Below are 8146 nucleotides of genomic sequence, written 5' to 3'. Positions count from 1 at the left end.
GACCCTACCGTTGAGAGAACGGAGTCACGCTGTGTGGGGGCCCACGGATATGAGAGTCGCAAACTCCTTCCTTAGTTTTATCCATTTATTTATTGCAGCATGTGTATATGTGATTGCAAATAAATAGTGCTTGAAAAAAAAAAGGGGCATTCTTGCCTGTGTCAATCTTTAGGGCAGCCTGCTATTTTTGGCGTATCTCAACGCTTGAAATGTATCAGCTGATGTCTGGACAACATCTCGTGCAAAGGTTTTGTAACATATTTGTGTGCCACCTTAATATGCCGCATACGCCACGTATGCCGCATATGCCACGTATGCTCTTATGCCACGTTTGCTCGTATGCCACATTCCCTCATATGCCACATTTGCTCGTATGCCACATATACCTCATATGCTGCATATGGCGCATATGACACATTATACACATATTCCACAATCTCGTATATATGTGCCACGTTTAACTCGTATGTATGAGTTTTTTCGCTAGGGTTATGCAGTCCATTTTCTTGTCCTTTGTAAAGGACAAGAAAAGGTCAGGTTCTCTGGTGCAATGCAGTTCTTGTAAAAATTAGTTAGACCCGGCAGTATTTCCTGCTCCCACATGGCTTGTTGAAAGAAAAATCTCTCAACATGTGTTGAGACCTCTACATTTGCAGCATTCATCCATACAACGAAATTGCACCATTGTAGGCCTGTAACACCCATCATGCCATGAATTTGGTAGTAATAAGCATAATTTTTTTAGCTCGACTGCACCATTAATGATTTGGCAGCAGAATTTCCTAGCAAGTGCTACTTCTCTGATATCCTTGCCAGGCAAATTGACATTTTGCCTCCAGGTGGCCAATGTCATTGCCTTCAAAGACAAGTCTGTCAGGAGAAGCGTGGGTATTGGCAGTCTACATGCAGCCCAGTGTACCCGACAGAAATTCTTCTGCCCCTGGAGGTCATGATTTCTTGGTATGAATCTACTGCATCTTTTTCGTGGTAGCTTCCATAACGCATTGCCTCTGTAGACACTTGGCGAGGGTAAAATATGTCTTTGACCACAACCTCAGGCTTGCGGCACCGTAAAATTCAATGAAACATTGACGTCAGACGTCAATGTCTCTGACGTCAGACGTCCAGTCCGCTCCACATGCCATGCCTCACTTTCCGCTTTGCCTATAGCTCCACGATGGCAGCTGTGTCATCAATAGTAAGTGGTTGGATAGCTGCGCTGCAAAAAAAGATGTGCTATTGATGTAAAACCAACGAGCACTTTTCATGCAAATGATGTTGAGGTATTACCGTAGTTCAAGGTACGATGTCAGGCTAACAATGGCTGTTTGTAATGAATGGGGATTTATTTCTCAGCTGTACAGTGGACTACTTGGCACCCCTTTAGCTTTAAATCTGTGTAAGGAAAGAACAACTGCTGTCCTCACCTCTCGAGACCTTTTGGTCGTTAAGGGTGTTGTGGGGGCTCCACTACATGGCTGGGAAGTAAACTCCATAGTTTAATTTTGGCAGTGATGCTACTTGTGGCACATATGTGTTTGGATGTGTACATTCATTCATTTCCCTACCATCAAATATTTCTTAAATGAATGCTTTGCTTGAGGCACTCAAGAGATCCTCGTTGTCTTGAATGGGCGGTGTGTCATTACCGTGAAAGTTCTGCACACCTTCAGTTTGGTCTGTGACCTGAAATGAACTCCTCAGTGAGAAAACAGTGTTGAAAATGCAGTTCAAACCTTTTCATTGTCTTATGGATGTCACCAAAACATACCACGACATAAAAGAGCGAACCTTATCCACACATTCAGGCTAAAAAAAAAGTTCTGTGTGAACACAGAAGATGATGGTCATCAATGTTTATGTATCATCAAAAACAAAATTTTGTTTATCCTGAGCTGTCATACATGTTACATTAAAGGCTCTGTTGTTTAATAAGTGATTTTTGTTAGTGCAAATTCTCTAATGCCTGACATTTTTTTTCTTGGCCCTTGGGCTGGCGAATATCCTCCACTATGTGCCACCCACATTTCTTACACTTAGCAGATGCACTCAAGCACATAACTGGCGAATGCACAAATGATTAGAAGCTTCCTCACTTGAATAGGTCGGTGAATAATTCAACAGTCTGTAATTCTAATTCTGGAGCACTGAAATTATGATTGTTTTTTTTTTTTGTCCTGCATACAACTTCAGGTAATCAATCCCCTTCTGCGTAATCCTACATTGCCGGATTAGGTGCATATTAGCAGTTTTAAAACCTGTACCTGTTTTGTACCAGATAATGCGCAAATATATTTACGTACGTTTTCTGCACTATCCTGTTGTTTTGCGTAGCGCAGGACAAGACAGTTCTGTGAAGCTTCTTGCAGTGCATGCAGGAGGCCAGTGGGATCTGCTGGTTCTTTACCTGGCGTAGGATCGTAGCACCGTTTCCTGCTCCCACTTTTACAGAAAGCAATATCTTAGAGTGGCATTGGTGGTTCTGTCTTCCTTGCTGAAATAAATGAATAATCATTAAAAATGAGTGAATATGAAATTACTTCCATTAGTTAAAAATTATTTCTATCCGCGTTCTGCAGTTCATAATCTGCATTGACAGTCCATATACGAATTTACTTTGCTGTTCACAGAAACGCTAGCACGGCTGATGAAATCAAGGGTATTTCTCCCATTAATGCTTTGTGATTTAGCCTTGCAAGTTGGCATTATTTTCATTATAAGTGCTGTTACCTGTATGGTAGTATTAAATATCAAAATTTATACATGGTGTTTATTTTGTGCAGTTCACCACATAAACTTTATTTATAGATAGTGCAATCCACCAGGAACTTTCGCAGGATGAGTATATAACATTGCGGGAAAACAATAATCGCTGGCAACATAATGAAAAAAAAAATGCACTGCCATATGAGTACAACAAAGTGAAGAAGGAACAATACTGTCAGGTCAATACAACAAGCGTCGATATGCTGAAAGACAATGTACCGTTTGAAGTTTTCAGCAAATGTATCTTATGAAGAGGTCTGAGCAAATCTGCCGGGGACCAAGAACAAAGTATACCTAATGCAGAAGTGCTATTCAGGAAATCTCAGCACATCTTGGCTAGAGAAATTCCGCATGTAGATTGAAATATTCTTGCTAACCTTGCAAAATCAACAAAGGAAAACTTGTTTCTATACTGATTATGAGGACGAACGTTGATATTTTTCCCCACCTTGCGAAGGCACAATCCACGCGCAGGGGAGATCAGTGTACGTGGCACTTTCGCATGTCGCCGCATAAGATGCCGCCAGGAGCAGCCCAACGACATGCTGGCAGGTTCCACTAAGGCTGCGATAATCGAGAAAGCAATACTTGCAGTTTAGCGAGGACGTACGTGTCAGCAAAGTATCAATGCATATGAAAGTGTGCCAGTAGTTTACTCACCCGGCCGGGCATAAGCAGTGGCCCGAAAGCACGTTGCCTGTCGCCTTCTCCACAATGGCGCGCACAATGTAATAGCCGCCTTTCATTGAAGGTAGACAAATACTGCGAAGGAGGGCGTACGAGAGATCCGATGACAAGTTGTTAAACATCAGGTTTCGTATATAACCTTCTCCACGGTACTTCTTGCCCTTCGCTGTTTGCCGCGGGTATCGTGCTCCATTTTTCTCCATGTATGCAAATAGCTGCCCTTCGTTAGGGAGCTTAAAAGTCGTTGTCTTTGTCCAACCGTCTGCAACGGCAAGGAAACCGCCCGGCACAAATGAGTCTCATGGAGGGTTCATGCTCGTTCAGGTGCGGAGTGGAGCGCTCTAAATGTAGAACAGTGTCAGTTCCTGACCGACATGCACATGTGTCATCAGGTCGTTGATTCCGCAGAAATCGCTGCAGAGGTTGAAAGGTTGTGGATCCTTTCACAACGGAAAGACCATTCTTTGTGCATCGAACCTTTTCACCACTGTGACCACATAAGGTCTGGGCGGCAGAAACCTGCAGGGCTATAGTGTGAATCATCGATTGTGAGAAACATGTCGCGCGTTTCGTGCAGGCTTCTGTTAAGCATGCCGGCCCGGACAATGCTCTGTTCAGGGGGTGTGGATAAGTGCCTCTCTGCTAAGCTTCGTAGATGAAATCCTATAGCTGGACGCTAGAACATAACGCAAGGCGCCGGCGTCGCGGGGACTGTACTTGCTCGGTAACTCAAGACCGCATATGCGCCGGTCGTATTGAGTCACAGGAGACGATTCCATCGAGCGCTGCGGCGTCAACAAACCCCTGGCTGCTTTGCCCTTTGAGATCTCTCTCTCTCTGCCGCCGCTCTCTCCTTTCGAATTCTTTTTTGAGAATAAATTTAACACTATATCGGGAATCTGCACGCTGAGAGACGTCACGGCCCGCGTCATGGCACGCGCTATACGTTCCTACAGTGCAGAGACAGTAGTTGTGTGCGTTATGAGTGGGTTGTGAAAACGCTGAATCATTCCCCTATACAGTGGGAACATGATACTGCAATTGCACTGGCATTACTTTCCGCCCGAGGGCAAAACAAAGAGGGGAGCTTTCGCTTTCTACCCTGGCTATTTCATATGGTGCGCTTTCGTGTCGTCTGCTACACTGCCGTTCAAAGTGTTTCTTGAAACATCCGCATGATGGCGCCACATCCTCCCGCAAAAGGCGGATTGCGCCATTTTGATACAGCTGCGCATTTACGCGCCAAGCTGTGCCATAAGCGTGAAATTTGTTAAATTTGCGTCACGTTGCTCCAAAATGCGCCGCCTATCCGCAAATGTTTGCCATACTCAGGGATAACTCTCTGTGGCTGTGACATGGCCAGTCACGATATTTCAGACACTGCAGCGAGCATTGCTAGCATTTTAGTTTTATTTTGAGATGGCGTCACAGCTTTCTAACGCCTACTTATATTTTTCTCTCTGCATCCACGTGCTTTCTCTGCTCTCGAGTTCGGTCACTCTCTGTTGCGGTTAAGCATCCCCATAATGAAAAGGGGCCATTTGTGAGGAGGCACCACTGCTACTGCTGCGCACTGTGAAAAGTGCTGTAGCGATACTTGTGATTTTGGAACACTACTTTTCAACACTGTGTTTTAAGTGCCGCATGCTTTTATTGTATGTATTTCTAGTTTTTTATGCGGCTCATGGACGTTTCCGATATCTTGTTGGGCCATTGATGTACAGTCATAAAATTTATGAGCGTGAACGCGGGAAAGCATGCCGAACTGTACAATCAGCGCAGTCTAGCGCACGCTGGCAGTAACTTCGCGAACGAGATATTCGCGGCTAAGGCTGTTAGATCAGCGGATGCACTCCCGGTCAGCTCCCGCTCACTGTATACTTCGCATAGCGATAACAGATAGCTGATAACAAAGGCGCGGGCACTAAGCGGCTGTCAATTTCCCATGCATGCGCAAAGCGATAATCTGATGCGGGTTACCAGCCGCTAAAGCAACATGCGTTCCTTTACAAAAGGAGTGCCTGGATATTGGGGATGCGAATTTGTAACCAATGGCGAGGAAACCTATGCATATGGTAATTTTGATGCTATTACCATTTCATCGCCGCTCAGATACTCTCAACAGTGGAGTACGGTACCGTATAATTGCAGATCGACTTTCCGGGTGCGAAAAGAAAATAATAAAATTACATTTTAAAATAACCTTTACCAGTGGTTTCATCGAGGTGGCACCTTCAACAGTCATGCACTACTGCAACTAAAGATACGTTTTGACATCTCGAGGAATGTCATTGCTGCTTCTCTCAATATTTCGCGTTGTAGTGGCCTCAGTTGTGTGAAAAGTTGACCATAAGCCAAGTTGCAAAGACGCTCACGTTTTTCGTTCTCTTATGTGAGAATATATTTTATATATATAGATACGTTTTAAAGTAAAATACTACTGACTGTATTTTGCGTGCATATATGTCAAAGACAAAACACAAGCATTGCACAATTTGTGGTTTGGAGAATCATTTTATTGAGAGTGGAGGAGAAAGAAGCATTTAGCAAAAATCAACTGCTACTCACACTACAGTGAGAACTGTGGAAAGCATCCTGCACTTAAGGTAACTTTGAACATTTTCGCCCGCTTCTAGTAGCGAGTAGCACAGCCTTTTAGGCGAATGACATCAGCCATCCTCTTCGGTAAAGAAGAGCAGAGGGAGGTAACAAATGCGCCATCTTCACGGAGCCGCTCCCATTCTTGTACCGCTTGCCAAAGGCCGTCAGCATTCGTACTTTGAAGTGGACGCCGCACCAAGCGTTGCTTCATCCGCCCCAAACATTCTCTATAATATTAAGATCAAGACTTTTTGGAGCCCACTGCAGGACCTCTACACTTTCGTCTTCCAGCAGCTCCTTCACATGGCGAGACACGTGTATAGTGGAAAGGTTCTGTTGAAAGATGAAACTGCCGTTGGGAAAGGGTCCTTGGCGAGCGTAAGGCAGCATAACGTCGTTTAGAAGTTCGCTGTAACGGGCGGATGTCAAGTGGCCCTCGATACGGACCAGCGGTCCCAGTCCGAGATGCGAGATGGCTCCTCAGGTATATACTGTTGGGCGGCCGCTTGCGGCTACACTGTAAACCAAAATACACCCTTAAGGGTGGATATCGATGTATATAACTTACACCCTTACACCCTTCAGAAAGGGTAATTCTAGGTTGAAATGTACCCTTATAAAGGGTAATGTTTCATAATTTTTCCCTTTTCCAGCAGAAACTGGGGAAGGTGTATTATGCCAGTTACACCCTTTCACAATGGGTGTAAGAAACATTTTTTACCTTCACACCCTTTTTTAAATTTTGCGCTTTTATACCGTCCTTTTCGGTTTGGAAATTTTTTTACTACATACTATGTGGCCAAGCAATGCTCAGTGAAATGATCAAGGCTTTGCACTTCCCAAAATATCCAGTATGTGCTGCAGACAACACAGCTGCTTTCTCTTGGTTTCAGAATGTTTAAAACTTTTCAAACATTCAACGAGAATGAACACACATGAAACTGTACTCTTGGAAAATCATTTATTGAAACCATTCAGGGGACATGACAGACAGATACATGCTATCAAAAATATGACTTTGGCTTCAAGGCTAGAAGAGCAGATTCTCAATGGCAAGAAAAATGTGCTTTACCATGGCCTGGTCTTTAGGCAAAAGCAATTTGATGTGCTACTATGAAGCGCTGAATGATGTGCATCACGCCTTTGTTACATAAACACCTAAAAATACCTGATCAAGTATACAAAAAGCCATTGTGCTGCCATTCATGCTATAGCACCTTCTATGATGTCTAGAACTCCGAGTACAAAATTAAAAAAAAAATCTCTTGTGCCTCTGCGAGGATGATGCTGGTGAATCCGATGCATGGTGTATATAGCTTCTCTTTGTCCTGAATAAGAAACAAAAAGGAAGAACAGAAGTAAAAATGTTCGCTATTTCTACAAATGACAGCATTGTTACAATCTACTGGCTTACAAATTTGTATCAGCAAAAGCTGTTACTGCAGTTTGATAAAATATTTCACACTTTAGAACCTGCAGGGCACAACAAAGCAGCCCATCTTCAAAATTTATATAAAAAAACTGTCTAAGTCTAAGGTTTTTCTTTTTTAAATACCAGTCTATAAGCCCTTTAAGTCAATTTTTCCTGGCTATCATATTCAGTGCAGTGTTTCGAACAACCAGATCAGACACAAATGTGTGGAACATTGTGGCACTGATTCAAGTACCTTGGTTTTTGTGCCTCTTCAGGCACCTATATGTAGAAGGCATATTTTTATTGAGTGCAAATATCCTACTGAATAAAATATGTTGCACCAATAGCCAGATCTAGTATGAGTCCTGGTCACATATATAATTAAAGAGTTCTACTTATGCACATTACCATTGGAACTTAGTCCTGAAGAGGAATGTACCATAAAAACTGATGCTTCATTCTCATGCACAGAGGAATGTGATTACTATCTTCAAATGTTTTTGCATAGCTGTGCTCGAATAATATGTGCAAAAGTACAAAATAACATGCGTCCAAATCTAAAATGCATCTTTCAGGCTCCACATAATAATTACAAATATTACAAATGAAATGAGACTACGATTTCTTTCAATAGTATATGAGGGTCTAAATACCAAAACAATATTCCAGTTAGCACAC

General features: G+C 43.0%; 1 pseudogene; it reads right to left on the bottom strand.

The window, feature by feature from the left end:
- Window positions 1–489: 489 nt before the first annotated feature.
- Window positions 490–3656, bottom strand: LOC146200807 (uncharacterized; annotated as a pseudogene).
- Window positions 3657–8146: the final 4490 nt, after the last annotated feature.

The sequence above is a fragment of the Amblyomma maculatum genome, chromosome 2 (assembly GCF_055883805.1).
Source record: "Amblyomma maculatum isolate TAMU_Amacu chromosome 2, ASM5588380v1, whole genome shotgun sequence".
Lineage (NCBI taxonomy): Eukaryota > Metazoa > Arthropoda > Arachnida > Ixodida > Ixodidae > Amblyomma > Amblyomma maculatum.
Note: the sequence above shows the minus strand (reverse complement) of the source record. Positions and strands in the feature narration are given on the sequence as shown.